Below are 23602 nucleotides of genomic sequence, written 5' to 3'. Positions count from 1 at the left end.
AATTTGATGCTTTTCTCTTATTGTCTTTAGGATTCTTTCCTTGTCTATAACATCTGAGAATTTATAGATCTTGGAGATCTTTTCTTTCTCTCTTTCTTTTTTGTTGATTCTACTTGGGTGTTTTCAGCTTCTTGTATCTGGATGTCCATGTCTCTTTAAAGGCTTGGGAAATTTTTAACTTTCATTTTGTTTAGCAGGTTGTCAACATGATATTTTTTTATAATATGGATATTCGGCCATTTAATGGTATTCCATATATCTTATAGACTTTCTTCATTTTTTATATTCTTTTCTCTGTTTTTTTCTTATTGGGTTATTTCAAAATTTTTGTCCTTGATGTCAGAAATTTTTTCTCCTCTTAGTTTATTCTGCTGTTAAAGTACTCAACTGTATTTTTTATTTCACTGATTAAAGATTTTATCTTCAAATTTCTATTTGACTCTTAGTGAGTTCTATTTCCTTATATTTTCATTCATGTCACTCACTGATTTCCCGATTTCTTTAGTATACTGTATTCTCTTAAATCTTACTGTTTCCTCACAATCATTATTTTGAATTCTGTACCTGTCATTTCATAGAGTTCCTTCAGTTCAGGATCTATTACTGGAGGATTATTGTGTTCTTTCGGAGGTGTCATGGTGCCTTTGCTTCTTCACGTCCTCTGTGCCCCTATGTTGACATCTGCCCATCTGGTGTACTTGTCCCTTCTTTCTATGGAGTAGGTTTTGTGGAAAAAGAGTTTATGGTTTAGCTGGAATGCAGGGTATCACTTGACTTGTTGCTTTGGCTTTGGTTGTAAGTGAGCCCAGGGTGTAATCTCTGGGTGATTTCTTTTGTCTTAATCAGTGTCAGCTGTGTCTATAAGTGACATGGTGGTTTAGTCTGCTGCAGTTCATAGGGATAGAAGTGTAGTTTTGAGGTGAGTAAGTTTCCTGGGGTGTGTATCTTTGGTCCACAGGGAGTTCATTGTCTATCTCCCTGATGAATGTGATATCCAGGATCTTGTTCTTGTTGCTAAGGGAGATGATAGTGGCTGCCCCCTTGTTCTAGTGGAAAGCCCAAGTGATGCCAGAGCTTGTAGCACCAATTGCTACGGCTCTAGATCTGTGTGATATGGATGGACCCTTCCTTAGGTACTACTAGGAGAGTCCGGCTCTTGCTGTATCTTAATAATCCTAGTCCTGGGATTAAGGTATGTGAACTGATCCTGTTCCAGTCCTATAGGGTGACTATTAGGTTGACAGGGGATTTTATTGTGGAGGGTATGAGTCTAGAGAGGTGGAATGCACGTAGGTTCTTCCCTATGTCTACTGGGTAGATTCCAGTGGCACTAAGAAATTTAGAATGAATTGTTGCAGTCCTGGTGTTGCAGTGTATAGTGGGGTCATTACTCAGAGTATAGTGGGGTCATTTCTCAGATCTCCTGTCCCCCCCCCCCCCAGCAGCTTAGGTGAGTCCCCCCTGCTCAGGTAGAGTGGGTGTGCATAGCTCTGGTGCTTAATTCCCCCAAACTCCCACAATTTCAGGATGCACAGGATCATAGAGAAGTTTAAGTTACTGTGGCTATACCCTATTCAGCCATCTTGGATCCTCAAGAGACAACAATTTTGCTAATTTTTCCTCCTAAGACCACTTCTCTCTCTGTGTCTTTTAAAGATTTCTATTTAATTAAAAGAGTGATTCGGGTGGAGATGGGGGAGGGAGAGAGAGATATTCCATGTACTTTTTCACTCTCCAAATGAGGCTGTTTTTCTTTATATAGAAGAGTATTTAAGTATTCCTCTATTTTCTTTTAATTAGATTTTTATTTTCACATAAAACTAGAAGTAATTATAATTTATAAGAATATAAAATGATCCAACATACTTTTAAATATGTTCAAACAATGTTCCATTACCCAAAGTGAAATCTGGGTCTGATCTTGTGGTGCAGTTGATTGAGCTGCTGCTTGATGTGTCAGCATCTCATATCAGAGCACCTCTTTGAGAACTGGCTGCTCTGTTTCCCATCCAGCTCCCTGCTAATGCACCTGGGAAGGCAGCAGATGATAGCCCAAGTACTTGTGTGTCCCCATGCGTGTAGGGCACCTGCATAGAGTTCCTGGCTCAAGGCTTGAGCCTAGCCCAAACCTGACTGTTTCCATCATTTGGGGAGTGAACCAGCAGGAAGATTTTTCTCTACCACTTCCTGTTTTTCTGCCTTTGTTTTATTTATTTGAAAGGCAGAGTTACAGAGAGGCAGAGACAGAGACAGAGAGAGGTTTTCCATCTGCTGTTTCACTGCCCAGATGTGTGCAATGGCCAGAGCTGCACTGATCCGAAGCCAGGAGCCAGGAGCTTCCCCTGGATCTCCCTTGTAGGTGCAGGGGTCCAAGGAGTTGGACCATCTTCTACTGATTTCCCAGGCTGTATCAGAAAGCTGGTGGAGCAGCCAGGACTAGAACTGGCACCCATATGGGATGCTGGCACTGCAGGTGGAGGCTTTACCCACTATGCCACAGCGCCGGCTCCCTTTCATGTGCTTTAAATCATCTCTAGATTGCATTTAATACTGAACACAGCGTCAATGCCCTGTAAATAGTTGCTAATTTGCATTGCTGAAAGAATATTGCAAAAAAAGTCTGTACATGTTAGGTGTAGAGGCAAATTTTTCCCACAGCAGTTTTGATAAAGTTGGTAGAATCTGCCCATGTGAAATGCTTGGACAGGGAGGGCAGACTATGATTCCATTATTTCTAATCATTTGTATATATTCATGGATCTCTAAAAGATAATGGGCTAACAAAGGTTTATTGATCTTCTATTAAGTGTTGGGAACAGATGAAGAAAAACAGTCTCTTTAACTGTATTCCAATGAACAAACTGTTCCTTGTGCCAGGTAATATCTTAGTCACTGTGGATGCCCCTCCTTTTTTAAAAAAAATAAAAGATTTATTTATTTATTTACTTGAAATGCAGAATTATATAGAGAGTAGGAGAGACACAAAGAGAATATTCCATCTGCTGGTTTATTCCTCAAATGGCTGCAATGGCTGGAGGAGGTGAGCTGATCCTAAGCCAGGACCCAGGAGTTTCCTCTGGGTCTCGCATATGGGTGCAGGGACCCAAGCACTTGGGCCATCCTCTGATGGCCAGGCAAATTACCAGGGAGCTAGATCAGAAGTGGAGCAGTCAGGACTCAAACCAGTGCCCATGTGGCATGCTGATACTCCAGGCAGTGGTTTTACCAGCTATGCCAAAGCACCAGTCCCCATGTGGTAAACATTTGCCTTCAAATGTCTTAAAACCTAAATAGGTCATGATATTAATAATAACTTACATGGATACGAGTTTAAAGTGATAAAAAATGAGATGAGAGCAGAGGGAGATTTGACTTTACCAAAGAGATCAGAAAATGCATCCCTGAGAAGATCATGGTTGTGCTGTAGTCCAGCAATGGAGGAATATTTAAAAAGATGAAGAAAAGAAGTGGACATTTATGGAAGAGATTAAAACATATGTAAAATTTCTGATGAGAGAGAGAATGATGTGCTAAGAAATAGCTAGAGGCCCAGTGTGGATAGGTGTGTGGAAAGGAGGGCAAGTCCTGAGAAAAAACAGGAGAGGCAGAAGCAAGAATTACAGGATCTCATAGACAAAAGAATACATTTTGTTTCTACCTGTCTTTTGAGCAAAGGATAGGCATTGTGTTGTTTTAGTCACAGGAATGCAGATGTATATATGACATAATCAGAATATGCTTGTGTGAAGGATACTTCTGGTTGAAATATAGAGACATTTGTTCATGGATGGAGATATAGTTGATCAAAATGCACAGTCAGGAGGCTGTTACAGTGGTATAGACACATCTTATGGTGAGAGACTGGGTGATGGTGATGGAAGCCTGAACAGGATGGGCATGGGTATAAGGATTTGGAGGCAGGACAGACTGGATTGGGAACAGATTGCAAAGACCAGGCTGGACTGACCTTCTGCTGGCTTCCACATTAACTGGCAACTGTATCTCTGATAGAAGTGTAAGTTGGATTAGAAGATTTGGATTCCAGTCTTGAGACTGATGCTATTTACATAAGAGGGCCTTTGATGCTACTCAAATTCTCCAGATGTAAATGGTATTGTATATAATCTCTCAGAGGGATAGCCCATACCTGTCTTCCTCACTAAGGTATCTTCGTGCCCAGCACAAGTGCCAGGTACAAAAAAAGCACTGTAGAAATACTGGTATTGCTCACTGTTTGAATATGTTAGAATTGCATTTATATTTAAATGTGTTACAGGGATCATTAGAAATGGAATTTGTATGGGAAGTATTGACAATTTAAATAAACATATCCAGTATTTTTTAATTGTATTCTGCAAGTGAGGTGTCCACTAGGTCACTGTTTTTACAGATGTACTGCTTATGTGTCAGCAGAGTGTTCAGTTTTGGAGTTCACCCCTGTAGGAGTGACAGCAGAGGCCAGAAAAGCATGGTTGAGAGAGTCCAAGGGATATTTAGAACTAGAAAAGGATAAGGAATGGAACTTTGGGATCACAGCTTTCCAGGGAAACTGGAAGAAAAGGAAAGAACAAAGATGACTGAGAAGGCTGGTAGGCAGGCAGTGGAGGCAGGAGAGGGTCTGTCTGTGTGGGGAGCCCATGGTGTACATTCTCACAGAGATTTCTGCAAAGTCACATGGAGGAGATCATCAGGCTCCGTATATCACCCTGTCTCAGTGGGCCTTGGCTGTAGTCTATGCCCTTGAATATGCACATTCAAGACCATTCCTCCCAATTGTTATTCAGCTGTGATAACCATGTGTGCAAGGTTTGAAGTAAGACTTGGCCATATGTTTTCAGTTGCATAGGTATAGATGGAATCCATGTAAATATCTTATTCCATCCCCAAATAATAAATTGTGTAACAATATGAAATTCATCTTAAACTTTACCAGTGAAAGGAGTATGTGATTTACAATGTCATGCTTTGAAGGTACTATATGAGCAAAATTCCTATAATCCATCACCCAAAGCAAACTGTTATTTAGCAACTACTTGAAAATAGATAAGCTGAAAATATCACATTTAAGAACAAGGGAAAAGTGAAGATATATTTATATGTATAATTTTTATGTCAGTGTACTGAATTTTGGATTAAATTGAGTGTTATTTTGTTTATATAATAATAAAAATTTAGAGTTCTAAAATATCTCAAGAAGGCAAAACATATTGGTGAGAATACATCTTACTTAAATTTCTAGGAAGCACTTTTTTTTTAACTTTTATTTAATGAATATAAATTTCCAAAGTACGACTTATGGATTACAATGGCTTCCCCCCCATACCGTCCTTCCCACCCACAACCCTCCCCTTTCCCACTCCCTCTCCCCTTCCATTCACATCAAGATTCATTTTCGATTATCTTAATATACAGAAGATCAGCTTAGTATACATTAAGTATGGATTTCAACAGTTTGCTCCCACACAGAAACATAAAGTGAAAAATAATAGATGATTTTTTTTAAATGATGATGAAATCAGATCAGACCTATTGTCATGTTTAATCCCAGTGAGAGTCAAGTTGGGAATTGATAATTTCTTTCTTTCTTTTTTTTTTTTTTTTTTACAGAGGATCAGTTTAGTATGCATTAAGTAAGGATTTCAACAGTTTGCACCCCCATAGAAACACAAAGTGAAATATATTGTTTGAGTACTCGTTATAGCATTAAATCTCAATGTACAGCACATTAAGGATAGAGATCCTACATGAGGGGTAAGTGCACAGTGACTCCTGTTGTTGATTTTACCAATTGACACTCCTGTCTATTTCATCAGTAATCTCCCTATGCTCCAGTCATGAGTTTCCAAGGCTATGGAAGCCCTCTGAGTTCTCCGACTCTTATCTTGTTTAGACACGGTCATAGTCAAAGTGGAGGTTCTCTCCTCCCTTCAGAGAAAGGTACCTCCTTCTTTGAGGACCTGTTCTTTCCACTGGGATCTCACTCACAGAGATCTTTTGCTAGAGTGTCTTGGCTTTCCATGCCTGAAATACTCTCATGGGCTTTTCAGCCAGATCCGAATGCCTTTAGGGCTGATTCTGAGGCCAGAGTGCTATTTAGGACATCTGCCATTCTATGAGTCTGCTGAGTATCTCACTTCCCATGTTGGATCACTCTCCCCTTTATTTACTCCATCGGTTAGCGTTAGCAGGTACTAGACTTGCTTATGTGCTCCCTTTGACTCCCAATCCCTCCACCATGACCAACTGTGAACTGAAATTGATCACCTGGAACAGTGAGATGGCATTGGTACATGCCACCTCGATGGGATTGAATTGGAATCCCCTGGTATGCTTCCAACTCCACCACTTGGGGCAAGTCAGCCTGGGCATGTCCCAAATTATACATCTCTTAGGAAGCACTTTAATTTCTCTCTAACCCAATGCATTATCAGTTCAAAATCAAGCAGGGTTTTTTTTTTTTTTTTTTTTTTTTTTTTTTTTTTTGCATTCTAAAGGCTTTGGTTGTTGCTTTCAATGTTCAAAGAATCAGTTTTAGTTGAATTAAACTTTTCCATTACACAACACATATACTACATATTAAAGCCTACACATAACATGATAATGTAAATGTAGAAGCTATATGGAAGAAACTATTAGGGCCTTGACATTCTCTAATAGTTTTGGGTGAATGTGCCATATATAGACATTGAGAAGCTTAAAATCCCAAAGGATAGTGTCTGAAGGGATATTAAAGGGTACATCCATTACAAACAAGCTCAAAAAGCTTGTTCAAGATGATCAAGATTTGGAAAATAGCAATACTAATGATAACATAGTAATAATGATAATGATGATAGCTACTTCTTTTGAGTGGTTGCTATATAGAGAGCAAGGACTGTCCTAAATATGTTAACATGTTTTCCTATTCAGTCCTTAGTCAGCTAACATTACTTTTTCTGTTTAATAAATGACAAAAGTAAGGCAGAAAGATTAAATAATTTCCATGCTCTAGTTGAATAAAGCAAATATACATTTCATGGCTTCCTTGTATGAAATTCAAAATTCAGAAAGAAAATTATTAGGATTCAACGTAATTCTAGAAAATAAGAAATCATTTCTTGTTTTCAATCTGTGCTGCCTTCTACCCAACATCATCTCCCCATCTTCTACTCTGGACCCCCAGGGTCATAATTTTATTATGAATGAGCCATTATGCAGGTAATCTATTCTTACAACTTCCATTGTGGAAATTTGAGACTTATTTGTTGAATCTAGAAAAATGTATTGTGCATGCAGGTATCATGGTGAGTATTGTAAAGGGCACAAAGAGAAAAATACATGACCTTGTGCTACGAAGGAATATGGTTGGCCAGAGCAGGGAAGCAGAACTCAAAGGCCCTGGTGTGGGAAGGACTTAAGGCAGAGGGTACTTCATTAACAAGGGTTTTGAGAAGGGAGAGTCTAGGGTGGCTTTGGGGCATAAAGTTTGCAGATCAGCTGCAACGCAGGCAACAGAGAAGAGCTACATGCTAGATGGAGACATGCACCTGTCCTTGCTATATGCGGTGCTCTCTTTATTGTAGAACCACTTTTCACTTGGTCATCACAACAGCTTTGTGAGGTAGACATTCAAATTCAGGGCCCATTTACTCATTCCACATCCTGCATGTTCCACTGAAGAAAAGGTAATAGCTTTCGTTTTCTGTACGTACCCACCCTGGGCTGGAAAAACAAATCCTTTCTCTCATGCCACAACAATCAATGCAGAAGACCTCTGTGACTTACTATGTGTGGGTTTGGCTTCATGCACCAAGAGAGCAAGTCTGTAGTGGGCACCAGGAGGGTGTCCTTTGTTGATACTCTCTGTTTGGAGTTAGTTTCAGAGCCTACAGGTTGGGGCCTTCGTCCTCAAGACCGTCCAGCACCCCCCGACTCTAGATGCCAGTTCTAAGTCCCACAGGTTGTGACCTGTGCTTCTGACTCACTGACTGTAAATTTGATTTTCCACAAAATCCTCTTTGATTTAATTTGCTAGAGCAGCTCACAGAACTCAGGGGGAACACTTACATTTCCTGGTTCATTGTAAAGGATAGTGCAAAAGTTTATGGATGAAGAGAGATACAAGGTGAAGTATGGCAGAAGAGGTGCAGAGCTTCTGTGCCCTCACTGGGTGTGCACCTCCAAATAACTCTACGTGGTCAGCTATTTAGAAACTTCTTAACCCTATGCTTTGAATTTTCATGAGGTCTTTACAGCCTTGGTGTGATTGTTGGTAGATTAGATAGGGAAATTCAGCAAGGCCCATCCATGTTATTCTCCTTTCTCTACAGCAACCCAGCTCTCAGCCACTGGGAGGGATTTCTTCTCAAATATGGATCTTATGACCCATGATAAGACAATGTAGGGAAGCGCATAATTTCTTTTTTTAAAAAGATTTATTTTATTTATTTGAAAGGCATAGTTACAGAGAGGCAGATGCAGAGAGATAGATAGAGAGAGAGATCTTCCATCTGTTGGTTCATTCCCTAGAAGGCTGCAATGGCCAGAGCTACACCAATCTGAAGCCAGGAGCCAGGAACTTCTTCCAGGTCTCCCACGCAGGTGCAGGGGCCCAAGGGCTTGGGCCATCCCCTACTGCTTTCCCAAGCCATAGCAGAGAGCTGGTTTGAAGTGGAGCAGCCGGAACTCAATCCAGCACCCATATGGGATGCCGGCACCACAGGTGGAGGCTTTATCCACTACGCCACAGCGCCGGCCCCGAAGATCATAATTTCTATAACTCTCCTGAGGAAAAGAAGTTCTTTTTCTGTGACCTTCCTTTGAGAGGGATCTATGAACCAGCAACTATGGAGAAAAAACAAAATATTCATGCATAATGTCATATACCCCCAGCTCATTAAGGTACAGTGATACATTCATGATGTCAAGTGTCCATCGGTTTGGCTCAACCTCAGTCATAAAGCGTTCTTGATGGATAGCTGATCATTAACATCATATTTCTTGTTTTTCTGAAATTATTTGAAAAGCCAGGGGCCCCTTACAAATTTTTATCTTTCTTGCAGTGTGGCATAATGAAAGCAGATCTTAGAAATGTTAATGACCTTGGGGCTATGTGGGTCTGATTTTGAATCCTGGCTGTGCCAGGTGCTGGCAGTATTTATGTAGGCTGTTGTGCCCAGATCATTAGATCCCCGCAGAGACCCCCAGAGAGTCGATCACATTGAACTGCAAAAGCAAGGTTTATTCGGGAGTACAAGCCACGATAGGGACCCCATCCAACCAACCTGCACAGCGGAGGAAGGAGTGAGGCCCTGGTCTTTGGGAGAGTTTTTAAAGAAAAAAAGGGCTACATCAGCAGGAAAAAAGAGTTACATACAGCATGGAAGCTTTGGGCACAGGGAGTTACTTTGTTCAGCAATCTCTACTGTGCTGTCCTTGGTCTACCGAGCTAGCTGTCCCTGGTAAGCTTTCATATCTCCGGAATGCCTGAATGCCTGCTTTTACAAGGACCCGGGTTTGCTATAGGAACCGGAGGCTGCTTTTTTTTTTTATTGTTTTAAAATGGTGTCACTTTGGTTCTTCAGGCAAAGCTTCATAAGGTCTTAGAATTTTAGCCTTTTCCTTTATTAAGCAGTAAAATAATGTTTTCTAGGGTGAGATTAAGTGAAAAAATACATGTAAATCTCTTTGGCAATTGATGTATAAATATTTGTTGATTTACTGATTACAATTGGTTGGGAGGAAACAATATTAGAGGCCATGCAACACGAAGAATCCAGTAGAGTGACAGCAGTCATGCAGACCAGAACCACGCATGTTTATTACATTCTTAGATGTTCACAGGAAGAGAAGTCCCAGCTCCTCAAATTCTGAATGTCTTGCAGTTGCAAAGTCCCAGCTGTGCTATCAAGCTTAATTTAGTCACAGATCAAACGCCATCATGCATTTGTCTCTTCCCAGCTGCTTTTGCTGTGGGCTGGGAAAAGTTATAGCTGTTGTACACAGATCCCCTGCTGACAAACTGTGAAGCACGGAGGCTGCTTTGCTAGTTACTGTATCTAAGTTTAAGCTAATGAGAATGTTTAGCACAGTCCTTAGCAATTTGTCAACACCTTGGCATTCTAGAACCATTTCCTAGGGCACTGGAGTAAACATTTAAATGTTAGAGACAAAACAAGCGTCTCATTAAGAATAATGCTGTGAGTTCTCTGTATGCTTTATTTTGCTAGTTTAGAAATGAAGAAGTGTTTCTTTTCAACTGGTGATTTATTAGACACTCGCAGGCTATTTTTAGAAGAGTTGTAAAGTTTTCCAATTGGAGATTTTTCAGGAGCCTTCCAGACACCTCTAGTGGGAAAATCTTTTGCAAATCTACCAACCCAAGCCCTTTAATAAACATATTATTCACAAAGAAAGGATTTTCAAGATGACAAAATGTGAAAGAAAACAGAGGAAGTGAAATAGTTTTAGGACATTCTGTTCATCTATTCTGGGTCAATGACGTGAACAGAGCATGAGCTTCATAGATATCTTGATGCTTTATCACTATTAGTTTGCTTCCATAATTTTATTTAACCTTAATTTTCTAATTTGACAAGTATGCTGTGGTTATGTAAGGTGTCATCGTTAAGGGAAGCTGAGTGTGAGGTAAATGGGAAATCCCTATACCATCTTTGCAACTTCACTGTGGGCTAAAATTATTTTGAAAAGTTGAAGAAGTTTAAAAAACTGTTTAAACTATCCATAGTAGTTAAAGTGAGAAATCTGGTTTAAATCTTGTCTTATGTAGCTTTACATAATCTTGTAAAATGAAAAATACAAAAAAAGGATGTATTCACCATCTTTAAGGAGCTGTTCTAGGTACTCGAGATATATCAATAGATGAAACAGACAAAATTGCTTGTTTTATGACATTTTGATTTGCATGTATCTCTTAATTCCAACATTAGGAACACAGTAGTTCTTCCCACCACACCCACCCTCCCCCCTACTCATCCCCTCTTTATGATTCTTACATTAGTGTAGATTGGCAATCAAAAACCTAACCTAAAGAATGAATGAACGCATAAAAATGAATGTGTGAATGACATTAGAATGTTTTTTGAGTGTTGTATAAAACAACCTAAACAAACAGAAACTAGGTAAGGGTGAGCAAGGGAGCAGGATGAGGAGGATCAGATTTGGGCTACTGTGTCACACAGGTGGGCCTCATTGATATAGTGGCATTCTAGCCAAAGCTTTCAAGAGGTGAGACGTCTGGGGAATATGAGTTCCTGGAAGAAGGCCCTGAGGTAGGCACTTACTGTAGGAAGGAAGTGCAAAGAGGCTGGGGCAGAAGGAGGACCAAGCAGAGTGGTAGGAGATGGAATTACTGGCCCCTAGTAATCACATTCTTTTCCCTTAACTTTAACTTATGGTATATACTTTTTGCTCACAAGGTAGAAAAGAGAAACAACACATCAGACACTTAACCATGTACCAGAATTTGATGAATAACATTTCCTTTTTTCTTTACAATAAATTCATAAAGTGAAAATGATTGCCCACAGGTTATAGGTGAAGAAGTTGGGGCTCAGAGAGATAAGTGGCTTCAACCAGGGTCCCACAGTGAATGGAGAGTAGAGCCAGTTTTCTCTGAGCGCAGAGCCCATGACCTGTTGAGGACACCCACTCTGCTCTGCTGCCAACCCTGGGTCATGCAGACCAAGAACGACAGTGCTTTGTTCCTTTAATCTTTTAGGGATGGCCATTGACTATGCAGTATCATGGAACATTTGTGTGTTATTTTATAAATTTTACTTTCTTTTCATTTTCGATCATCTACCAGATCTGAGTTATCCAAATTGGCATACATGGTATTTTGATCTTCAACTCATTCTCAGCAGGGGACTCTTTTTTTTTTTTTCCCCACAAATATACTGAAAGTTTCAACTTATTGTCTAGTAAAACAAAAGCAGGAATAACTACTATTTCTTAGTTTAAGGATCTTTAATTTTAAAGAAGAATGGATTTGAGTTCATCAACTAAAGGAAAATCATTACTTAAGCCTTAATAGTACCCAGGAGGAATCTAACATGAGATAAAAATTCCAGGCACAATTTTATAAGATGATACTGCTTCCATGGGAGAGACTCGTAAGACCTAGCATCATACTTTTTTCTTCAAATATGAACATTTTTAGTTTGCCAAATGAAAGAAAAATATTTAAAACTTGGCAATAACTGTATGCGATAAAATAAAATTTGGAAATTTAAAAAGAAAATAACTATCAATAATAAAGTCAATACATAAAAATGAATTCATTTAATCATGAAATAAAAAGGGGTTCTATAAGATGATGCTATTTTACTTTGGATAAGGTAAGAGAGATTATCTCAGAGAGCATTAGGTGTGACCAAAACTGCATTAAAAATGTGTAAAGCTCAGAAGAGCCAGAGATTGGTTCAGACAAGATTAAAACTTTACTTAAAAAATCAAATGTTTGCAGATTGTTTAAATGGCTTAAAATTTTATGTAAGTCTCTTTTTTTTGCTAAAGTTTTGCCTGCTTTCACAAGTGATTACTGTTGGAAATACCCAAAATAAATATTATTGGCTCAGCACTTTTTGTGACAGTTTCAGATTTCAGGTTTGATAAGGTGGAAGTTTCCATGCTTCTTTCTTGCAGGTATCGTTATTAGTAGCAGCAGGTGGAGAAACTTATTCTACAAAATGCCAGCATACAGAATGGAATACAGCTTGTCAGCTGGAGAACATTATTGAGAAGTGTAGTTACTTTCTTTCTCTTTCCCTTTCTTCAAATTTTCAGTGAAGTTGTCACTTTACTTTGCTTCTCAAGACACAGCCCATTGTTTTGTCTTGTCAGTTGGTACAGTTCTGATTTGATAGCTTCCAATTCATTTTTCTGCCTATTTGTGGTCAGCCCTATCACCCTATCCTTAGTTCTCTGATGAGCAATGATAAAAGAGGACCCTGTTGCAAAATCTCTGCTGGAGTACTATGATAGGGAGTGATGGAATGAAGTGGTTACAGGGATAATGCCTCTCACAACAGGGCCAAAATTTTCAGAAGATATCCAGATGATTCTGCAACTGTTTGTTGTTTGCTTGTTTCTCTTTAGTTCTTATGAAAATATGCGAGAATAATTTAGCTAAGAACAATATTAATATTCCAAATAGAGCAATTATTGTCCATTGCATAGCCGCCTATCTCAGCATCTCACCTCTTCCTTCTGAGTGCCTATAAGGCAGGAGAGGGTCCAAGCTCTGTCAATGTGAACAGTGTGTCCTTGAGCTTCTCCACTATTGTCTAAGGGATGTCTTTCTCACCTCCTATTTGGGGCAAATGCCTTAGTTCTGATGAAACAATATTACAAGACAGTAGATCCAAAGGTTAGACTATTTTAGCATTTCTCAGCAAGAGTTCTCAAACTTGATGAGTCAGCTGGTCTTCAGCTGGACTGTTGCTGGTTTAGCATAATTTAGGAATATTTTTAGCCATTTGTCATCTGTTTCTGATAACCTGAGCTGAGGTGGCTTGTGAAAAATCACATGGGAACATAGACCCTGCTCAGGATTGTGATTCTGAACATATGCATAAAAATGCAGTAAAAATGCAAATTCTCCGCAGGGTCAATTGCTTTTCTTTCTGTAGCTCACTCTGGTGTGGGTATTGTTAAGGAAAATGTATGTGTATTTGACATTTTATTTTGGTGAAAGCAGTGTTGTCAATTTATAGCATTAGGCTCAGATTCTGCTTCTTGAGTTACCTTTCTTATCAGTGAAAGCCTCTGACATTCTCTACATAATTACAATGAAACCTGCTTAGGATTCCATGAAGTGTTTAGTGTTGATTGTTTTGATGAAAATTTTATGTTAGTAAAATAATATGTTCTGGAATGTTTATGACTGGATCATCCCCATGCTCACTAAAGAGAATAACGTTCTCCTGTTTTCCCTTTGAAAATCATAAAGGCTTTGAACTCAAATAGCTATGTTTTGATAAAGAGAAACTATTAACCATGCTCATTATTGGGGAATATCTTCCATTGTTTAGAAATGATTCCTTAGAAAAATAGGTAAGTACATGCATCTATTTCCTTTGTTTTTACACATAGCAATAGATGTTTGTATTCTAGGTTAGAGAGCCTTCTCAATGACTGTCTACCATTTTTCCTTTTTTTATGAAACATAAATCACACATTGAGAAGCTTAGAAAATTCATCTTTATATTTATAGTACTATGAAAGTAAAGATTGCATGATAATTAGTAATCCTCAATTTTAAGAGTGGACTCGCATCTATTTTCTTATTTTTTAAAATATTTTTATTTATTTATTTAAGAGGTAGAATTATAGAGAGAGGGAGAGACAAAGAGGAAGACCTTCCACCCACTGGTTCACTCCCCAAATGGCCGCAATAGCCAGAGCTGGGCTGACCCAAAGCCAGGAGCCAGGAGCTTCTTCCAGATCTTCCACGTTGGTGCAGGGTTAGAAGCACACAGGCCATCTTCTACTGCTTTCTCAGGCCGTAAGCAGAGAGCTGTATAAGAAGAGGAGCAGCTGGGACATGAACTGGCACCCATACGGGATGCTGGTGCTGCAGGTAGAGGCTTAACCTACTATGCCACAGTGCCACAACCCTCCACCAACCCCTTTCTATTTGATGATGAATTTCTGATTTCTTCAGTTAAAGAAAATCATAAGGCATAGAGGAGACTCTGCACTTTTCTGAAAGAACCTGGCCTTTGAAACTAGACAGATCAGAGCTTGAATTCTTGTTGGGCCACTTGCTGGCAGTTTCACAGACATTATTTCACCTCTATTAGCTTCCATTTCCTCCTATGTAAAGTGGTAGTGATAATATCTATTATTGTGAGTAGTAAGTGGTTTAATTTATGAAAGTGCCTAGTACTGTACTTGGTAGATGATCAACATTTACAAATGGTGATTGGTTTGGAAGAAAGGATGATACCTATCTACTAGCCAAGGGATCATGGACAAGTTTTTAAAGTTAATTTTTCTTAGCCCTAGTTTCCATATCTACCAATCTCATAATGATATCTATTTAGATTGCTGCTTCTTCAGTGCCTAAAATATGATTAATGTGTGTAATTACCATTCTAACGACAATTGCATTTACCTTTATTTATTGACAAGTGATAATTGTGCATCTTCATGGGGTATGCTGTGATGTTTTGGTACATGTATATGTCACCATGTATTGGTCAATTCAGAACAATAAAAAATAATTCAGGTTATTTGTCATCTCAGATGTCATAGGTCCTTGTCTAATTCCTGACTGGGGCACACCTCTGAAATGGGTTGATTACCAACTAGTAGCTCATGTTTCTTCCTGAGGTGTGGTATCGCCTCCCAGGCACATCCATCAGGGCCAGAATTCCCATTCTTTCTCTCTTGTGTTTAGAGTCTGTTTTCTGAAGTGTGGGGGTGAGTTGCATTCAGCAAGAATTTTGGCAGCATTCTTCTGTAATTTTACATCGTGTTGCTTAAACAGGGATTGCTTTGTTGACACACATTAGCCATATGGGAATGATTTGGAGAGTGCTGTTGACAGTCATGCCTATATTGCTGTTTGTGTCTTTTTCCCCCCAGTTTCAAAATAATTCAAGGCCAGGAGATTCTAACCACACTGAAATAAGCATCATTGTCTTTCTTCCCATTTTTACCCTTCCCTCTTCAAACACAGCTTGCTCCTTTGTGTGTATGGGTAGTCAAATTTCTGAGATGTGTATCAGAATTGTTGATGATAAGTGTGCTTCAGTATTTCCTATTTTAAGGGAAATACATTAAGTTTCCACTGGTATTACTGAAAAAAAAAACACAAAACACAAGACTGAGTGTTAAAAATAAGCAAATTAGATGAGTCAAAAGGGGAACAGTTTCAAGTTTAAAAAAAGGAATTATTACAAATATGATGACTGGGGAATGGTATGAATGTGCTTATAGACCCTGGGGATAAGTCATACTAAAAGCCTATTAAAATGTTAATAAAAAAACACAGCACTATTACATATTTAGACAGCTCGCAAATGCTTACTATAAATATTTCTTCTGGCTGAGAAGTGGAAATTTTGATCAATTTTGGAAAGAAAAGGAGAGTAAAATTCTTTAGATGATTTACAACCTAGAAATAACTTTGGGTAAGATGCTAAAACTGGTGGACGATGCTTTCCAAGTCAGGCATTTTCAGCAAATGGACTAGATTTTCAGGAAACACATCTAAAGAAATAATTATAATATATGTCTATATTTGACATCCTCCCTTGCATGAAATATCCTCATTCTAATAACAGAGGTGGAATAAGGGGCAATATTTATTTTTATGTGTGAAAAATAAGAATACATTTCTAGTTATTATTCCATTGATGTTGAATACTAAAAAAACACAAAACTAAGAATTATTAAAAGTAGACTTGTGGATGCCTGTACCAGGGGATAGGAGAGATCAATTTAAACTGGGTGACAGAAATTTTCTGATATGATAAAAACCTGTATGTTGATGGGAATGGTAGCTAAATGGATGTGTACATTTGTTAAAACTCACTGATGGAGGGCGGGGAGCTAATGTAATCCATAAGCTGTACTTTGGAAATTTATGTTCATTAAATAAACAAAAAGAAAATAAATGTATGTGAAACACACACACACACACACACACACAAAACTCACTGAAGTGTAACTTTAAAAGGCATGTGAATTTATTGTATGTTAACTATACCTTAATAAAGTTGACTAAAAATTGAAATTTATTAAGAACACAGATATTAATTAAGGAAACTATTGAGACTTATGGATAACTACCACATATATGAAATATAAATAGAAGGTCTATGAATAGATATTAAACTGCTCAGAAAATTAAATCATATAATCTTACAAAAATAACATTCATAGTCAGTTGTTGATTAAAACTGTCCAAGTTTGAGACAAGAATGGCATGCTTACTGAAGTCATCATTCAGCTCATTGACCATTGGATCCGAGTCAGAATTTTCAGATTCTTAAAGATTTCTCTACAGGCTCTGACCATGTAATTGCACAATATTTGGGTGAAGAGAAAAAACAACCTAGACATTCACTCAGATGTGAACAAGCATCCAGTGACTCTTGGCTTCATATTTTTAATTTCCTCAGTAAAATATGTATCCTGGTACAAAATTAGGACTATGTGAGTGCTAAAATTATTTTCTGGTATTTCTCTTGCAACCTGTTTTCTTTTAAATTGAAGTAGTGTGCAGAAACAGATTAAAGCAAGCAAAACTGGAGTCAGGGGGAGTATTTATGTGGCATGAGCTGTCTCCACCAACACAGGTGCTACCCCTGAATTTCAGAACTCCCAAAGAAACCCTAACATCACATTCAATGGGAGGCACCTATTGGACCCAATCTCTAAAGTAAACAGAAGTATGTCTATGAGAAAACCTTGCACACAGTAAGTTCAGAAACAATTTTTCAAAAGATAGCCTTTGCCTTCGCCAATCAATTTTATTTCCCATTTGAAACACTTAAGTGTATGCAACTGGTTATACTGCTGATCACCTTCATAAAGCCCTGGATTTTCTTATGAGTTAGAATTTTACTGGGCAACTTATTATACTGTACAATGCTAATTTATTACTCTATGTAAATGAAAATAAGAAGACAGCTTTCTTCACAATCACTTCTTATCATGATGAATGATTTAGTTATCAAAAATTACAGTGTATTACTGAGTGATCATGGTATTCTACACAGGAAACAAATTAAAATTTATCCAGGTTAGAGTAAATCTTTCACATTAATCTAACCAAGACATAATATAAAATATGATTTTGTGATCTAATTTGGCCTCATTTGTTCTGCTCCAAGTAATGCCAATTTAATGATCTATTTATGTAATTATAGACTAATACTAAAAGAGCCTAAATGTTGTAAGAGTCTGTGCATTTCCAAAATATTTCTCATGTAAATCCAATATATCATATGATGATCTGAGGGAGGAATTTATATCAAATATATTTTGAGAAATATTTTATAGTATTGCCATTTCATTGTGCCCCATTTGGCAAATATACGTCTCATGGAATTACTGCAGTGCAGTTCCACGTTGAATTATGTTTAACTCAGCATTTCTCAGTTATCAATTATAGTTTTGAAGTTTTAAGGAATGTTGGTCTTGCAAAAAACATAATTTGGAAAATGATTTTTTTAAAAATTGTATACACCATTTAATTCTCAAAATAACACATTGAAATACTTTCCAAAGTCAAAGTAGTAACTATTAAGAAATGAAGAGATACCAAATTCATTTGTTATATTCTAATGCCATCCATCCATCCATCCATCCTTCTGTCCATCTATTTATCCATCCATCCTTCCATCATCCAACCATCTTCCTTTTAACAAAATCCGTGTTGGCCTGTGTTCTAAAATTTCTTGCTACAGAACTATGTTAAGCAGAAGTGTTCCCTGATCTCATAGAACCTATATTCTAGTCGGAGGTGAAAATGCTTGATAAATACAATATTTTATGTAGGAAACTCTGTGATGATGACGATCAACTGGTGGATGTGATGGGGAGGTACTGGTATAGGGTTGGATAGGGCTATTTTAAGTGGGCTACTTTAGGCAGAGGCCACAATCCCACTTTGAGAGATAAAGATGGAGAAGAATCATTTCCCACATTTTAATTTAGCTGGAAGACCAGCTGATATTTAATTATCTTCTCACATTTTTAATTTAGCTTGAGGACTCCAAGTTAGTACAGCTTGTCGTTAGCAGCAGATGTCTGCAGTCATGTTGCCTTGGTGTGAAATCCAATTCTTACTGTTTGGGTAATCTTGGGCAATGAATATAACAGATCTGTGCTCAGTTTCTTGATGTGTAAAATAGAAATATTAATATCACCTATCTCTGAAGGTGTAGTTAGGAATATTAAATGAGTTAACACATGTCAAGAGCTTAAGACATCACCTGGGGAACATAGTAAGTACTTAATAAAAGCTAGCTGTTGTCTTTATTATTTATTCATGATTTTTGGTGTTTGCAACATGCTACAGACCCTGGGTGAGCCAAGCTAGTGAACTGGTTCTGCGTAGTATAATTCCCCTTTTGTAACTGTAAAGGTTATGATCTTAAAAAATACAATGACATGATTATTGATGAAACCTCTTATACATTTTAGAAACTTGAACATGGGCCTCGGTGTGCTCTGCCGATTGTGTAAGCTGATGCTTGAGAGTGGAACTATTCTTTGTCTGGGCTGAGTAGGTTGGGTACGGGAGCAATGCGTGGTTCCTGTGTTACTCATGGTAATGAGAATCAGGACTATTAGAACGAAAACAGGCTGATGTTACAGACTTCAGCTTCATCAGACAGCCTCAAGAGCTGTGGATTCTTTATTTAGATAGTAAGTTATCTCTTTGTAGCACTTGTTGGAGGGCTCCAATCTAGTGGTTCCCCAGAGCTTAGTAGTATTCTGAGAAATGGAAAGGCTTCCTTATGTGTGACCCAGAAGATTTGGCAGCAAAATCAGAAAGTTCAGAAGAGTCATGGTGCTGGTGCTTGAGTCCAGCTAGTGCCAACCATCCCCAGCCACAGTCTTTCAGGACTGCAGAGTGATTCAACTCGGGAACAATTTTTCAATCAGAGAGTCAGAACCAGGCTAAGCTCAAAGTACTGTGAATGTAGTTCCTTATCCCTGCAGGCTCTAGTATTCACCTTCATGGTTCTTATGGCTTCTAAGTCAAACTGTTTCCTTCAATGTTCTGTATTCTGTCAGTTACAAACTAGTAAAAGCTTACAATTTGATTTGGTGGTTTGTGAAGAAATATCTGATGGCCCAGGAAGAGGTGTCAATGCAGGGAAACTGCAAGTTTTTTTTTTTTTTAACTTTTATTTAATGAATATAAATTTCCAAAGTACGACTTATGGATTACAATGGCTTCCCCCCCATACCGTCCCTCCCACCCACAACCCTCCCCTTTCCCACTCCCTCTCCCCTTCCATTCACATGAGGATTCATTTTCGATTCTCTTTATATACAGAAGATCAGTTTAGCATACCTTAAGTAAAGATTTCAACAGTTTGCTCCCACACAGAAACATAAAGTGACAAATAATAGATGATTTTTTAAATGATGATGAAATCAGATCAGACCTATTGTCATGTTTAATCCGAGTGAGAGTCAAGTTGGGAATTGATAATTTCTTCTTCTTCTTCTTCTTCTTCTTCTTCTTTTTTTTTTTTTTTTTACAGAAGATCAGTTTAGTATACATTAAGTAAAGATTTCAACAGTTTGCACCCCCATAGAAACACAAAGTGAAATATACTGTTTGAGTACTCGTTATAGCATTAAGTCTCAATGTACAGCACGCTAAGGACAGAGATCCTACATGAGGAGTAAGTGCACAGTGACTCCTGTTGTTGACTTTACAAATTGACATTCCTGTTTATGGCATCAGTAATCTCCCTATGCACCAGTCATGAGTTTCCAAGGCTATGGAAGCCCCTTGAGTTCTCCGACTCTTATCTTGTTTAGACAAGGTCATAGTCAAAGTGGAGGTTCTCTCCTCCCTTAGAAAAAGGTACCTCCTTCTTTGAAGACCTGTTCTTTCCACTGGGATCTCACTCACAGAGATCTTTCATTTAGTTTTTTTTTTTTTTCCCAGAGTGTCTTGGCTTTTCATGCCTGAAATACTCTCATGGGCTTTTCAGCCAGATCAGAATGCCTTTAGGGCTGATTCTGAGCCCAGAGTTCTGTTTAGGACATCCGCCATTCTATGAGTCTGCTGAGTGTCTCGCTTCCCATGTTGGATCACTCTCCCCTTTATTTATTCTATCGGTTAGTATTAGCAGGTACTAGACTTGTTTATGTGCTCCCTTTGACTCTTAGTCCTATCATTATGATCAATTGTGAACTGAAATTGATCACTTGGACTAGTGAGATGGCATTGGTACATGCCACCTTGATGGGATTAAATTGGAAACTGCAAGTTTTATACATGGTTGCTCAGGCTTTGAGCACATCTTTCAAATTATTAAGGTGCTACTGCCTTTTCTGACTTGGCCTCAAATGTTGGGCATAATCATGCTACACATTCATTGGTTACAAGTGAGTCCCGTGCCCATCCAGATTCTGGCAGGGGATAGGCGTAGATCCTCTCTCCTACTGAGAAAATTGTCAAAATCATATTGTAGAAAGCATTTGGCATGGGAGATATTGTGGTTATTTTTGGCAGGGACACAATCCAAACCTCAGGGTAGGCTTTGTGGCAGAAGCCAGTGTAAGTGTTCAGGCAGAGGAAACAAGATATACAAAGACCTTCATGGAGGAGAGGGAAGATCTTGCACCTTACAAAGCTGGGAATATAGAGCAGAGTTGGACTCCTGAGGTGGGGAGAACTTGGCCTGTATGAGTGATTAGGAACTTGATAATAAAGAGTCTTTCTTTCTTTCTTTCTTTCTTTCTTTCTTTCTTTCTTTCTTTCTTTCTTTCTTTCTTTCTTTCTTTCTTTCTTTCTTTCTTTCTTTCTTTTGACAGGCAGAGTGGACAGTGAGAGAGAGAGACAGAGAGAAAGGTCTTCCTTTTTCCATTGGTTCACCTCACAATGGCCGCTGCAGCCAGCCTGCCGCGCCGATCTGAAGCCAGGAGCCAGGTGCTTCTCCTGGTCTCCCATGTGGGTGGAGGGCCCAAGGACTTGGGCCATCCTCCACAGCACTCCCGGGCCTCAGCAGAGAGCTGGCCTGGAAGAGGGGCAACCGGGACAGAATCCGGTGCCCCGACCGGGTCTAGGACCTGGGGTGCCAGCACTGCAGGCAGAGGATTAGACTATTGAGCCACGACGCCAGCCAGTAAAGAATCTTTAACGCTTTCAAAAGAAATCAGATTTTTTTTTTTCAAAAAGTGGAGGGAATTCTTATAGAGTTTTGCACAGTAGTGTGTGGGAGTGGGGAATTTTTACATTTATGATTTAGATAGATTATTCTATCTGTTGCATTTTGGATGATGAACCAGAATTTTCAAAAGAGAGTGGGAAGACAGAACAGGATGGATGATCTTGATACACAGACTGTTCTGAGAGAATAGGAGGAAGTGAGCTACAGAAGAATGGATTGGAACGCAGACAGGGTTATCAGGTTATCTGTGTTTGTGGTAATTCAGCTAAGACAGAATAGTGGCCTAAACTAGGGAAGTGGTAGGGGAGTTGGAAGGAAATAAATGTAATCTTTGAAAAAAGTTAGAAGGTACATTAGACTGGTCCTAATAATTCTTGTATATTGAAAATGAAAGAAAAAGAAAAAATAGTGATTCAGCTCCTTGAGATAGAAAATATATAGGAGGTGGAACAGGTTGTGGTGAAAGGAAATATTTTTATTACTGTATTTTAAATTATTAAGCATCTAATTATGTGAGGTTGACATGTGAATTTATGTACCAAGACACTGTGGTGTCTCTTGGCACTCTTGGCATTACTTTTGTATAGGTGTAGAAAAACTCTCTTGAAATAACCTATACATTTCCATATGAGATTAATTAAATGTATGTTTAGTAATTTACTCTTGATTTGTTAATCTTCAGTCACATATGCAAGGGGTGGCTCACACATCCTGAAAAGACCTCACACAACCTGAAAAGAATATTTGGCTCCTTAGGTATATTACAGCTGGGCCCGAGTTACCTGGAGGAAATTTCACTGGAAAATCTATTGTGAATAAGGGACAGCTGGAGGTCACCATTAATGTTCTGGCCTGTGGTTTTAAGAATGAGATATCTCATCTGACTTCTTGGAAAGTTCTAGACACTTCAAATTGTAATTTCTGCAAACTTAAATCAACTACAACCTTATTCATTTGCACTTGCACTTACAAAAGTAAATGCTGTTTTGATTATGAAAATACAATTTGTTTCCTAATGAGCTGTCCTTTCTTTGTGATCATGCTTACTTTTATTATTCAGGAAGGATAAATTCAGTCAGGCCATGGAATGAGAGAGCTGTACATTGATTGCAGCTGAATAGAGGGAGTTTTGTGTCATTATTATCTTTAGCTTATAGGCAATGCTTCAACTTTCAAGAAAAATAAGACTGTGAGATATATTAAATGAAAATCTTAGTAAATTTTCTCTAAATGAAAAGAACATCTGTATATAATAATTTCCACACTTTAATATATAATATATATATATGTGTGTATATATATAAAACAAGACACCTATACACAGCCTCATCAAGTTATTTATTAGGTAAGTACAGTCTGGTCTCTATCTGTGGGTTCTACATCTGTAGATTTGACCAACTGCAGATCAAAAATGTAGTTAGGCCTATGATGCTTATGTTTGTGCTGACAAGTGCACACATTTTTTTCTGTGTCATTATTCCCTAAACAATACAGCAGAAAAACTATTCACATTTGTTTACAATACATGTAATACATGTTGTGAGCATTTGGTGAGAGAACCAGCAGATGGGAGCTATCTCTCTGTCTGCCTCTTTTTTTTTTTTTTTAAAGAATGTATTTAGTTATTTGAGAGGTAAAGTTACAAAGAGAGAGAGAGAGAGAGACAGAGACAGAGAGGGGGTAGAGAGAGGGAGAAAGGGAGAGAAAGAAAGATAGAGAGAGAGAGA

Source organism: Oryctolagus cuniculus, chromosome 6 (genome assembly GCF_051225735.1).
Source record: "Oryctolagus cuniculus isolate XC-2025 breed Fujian yellow rabbit chromosome 6, ASM5122573v1, whole genome shotgun sequence".
Lineage (NCBI taxonomy): Eukaryota > Metazoa > Chordata > Mammalia > Lagomorpha > Leporidae > Oryctolagus > Oryctolagus cuniculus.
The sequence above is the reverse complement of the archived record's forward strand: the minus strand, read 5'-3'. Positions refer to the sequence as shown.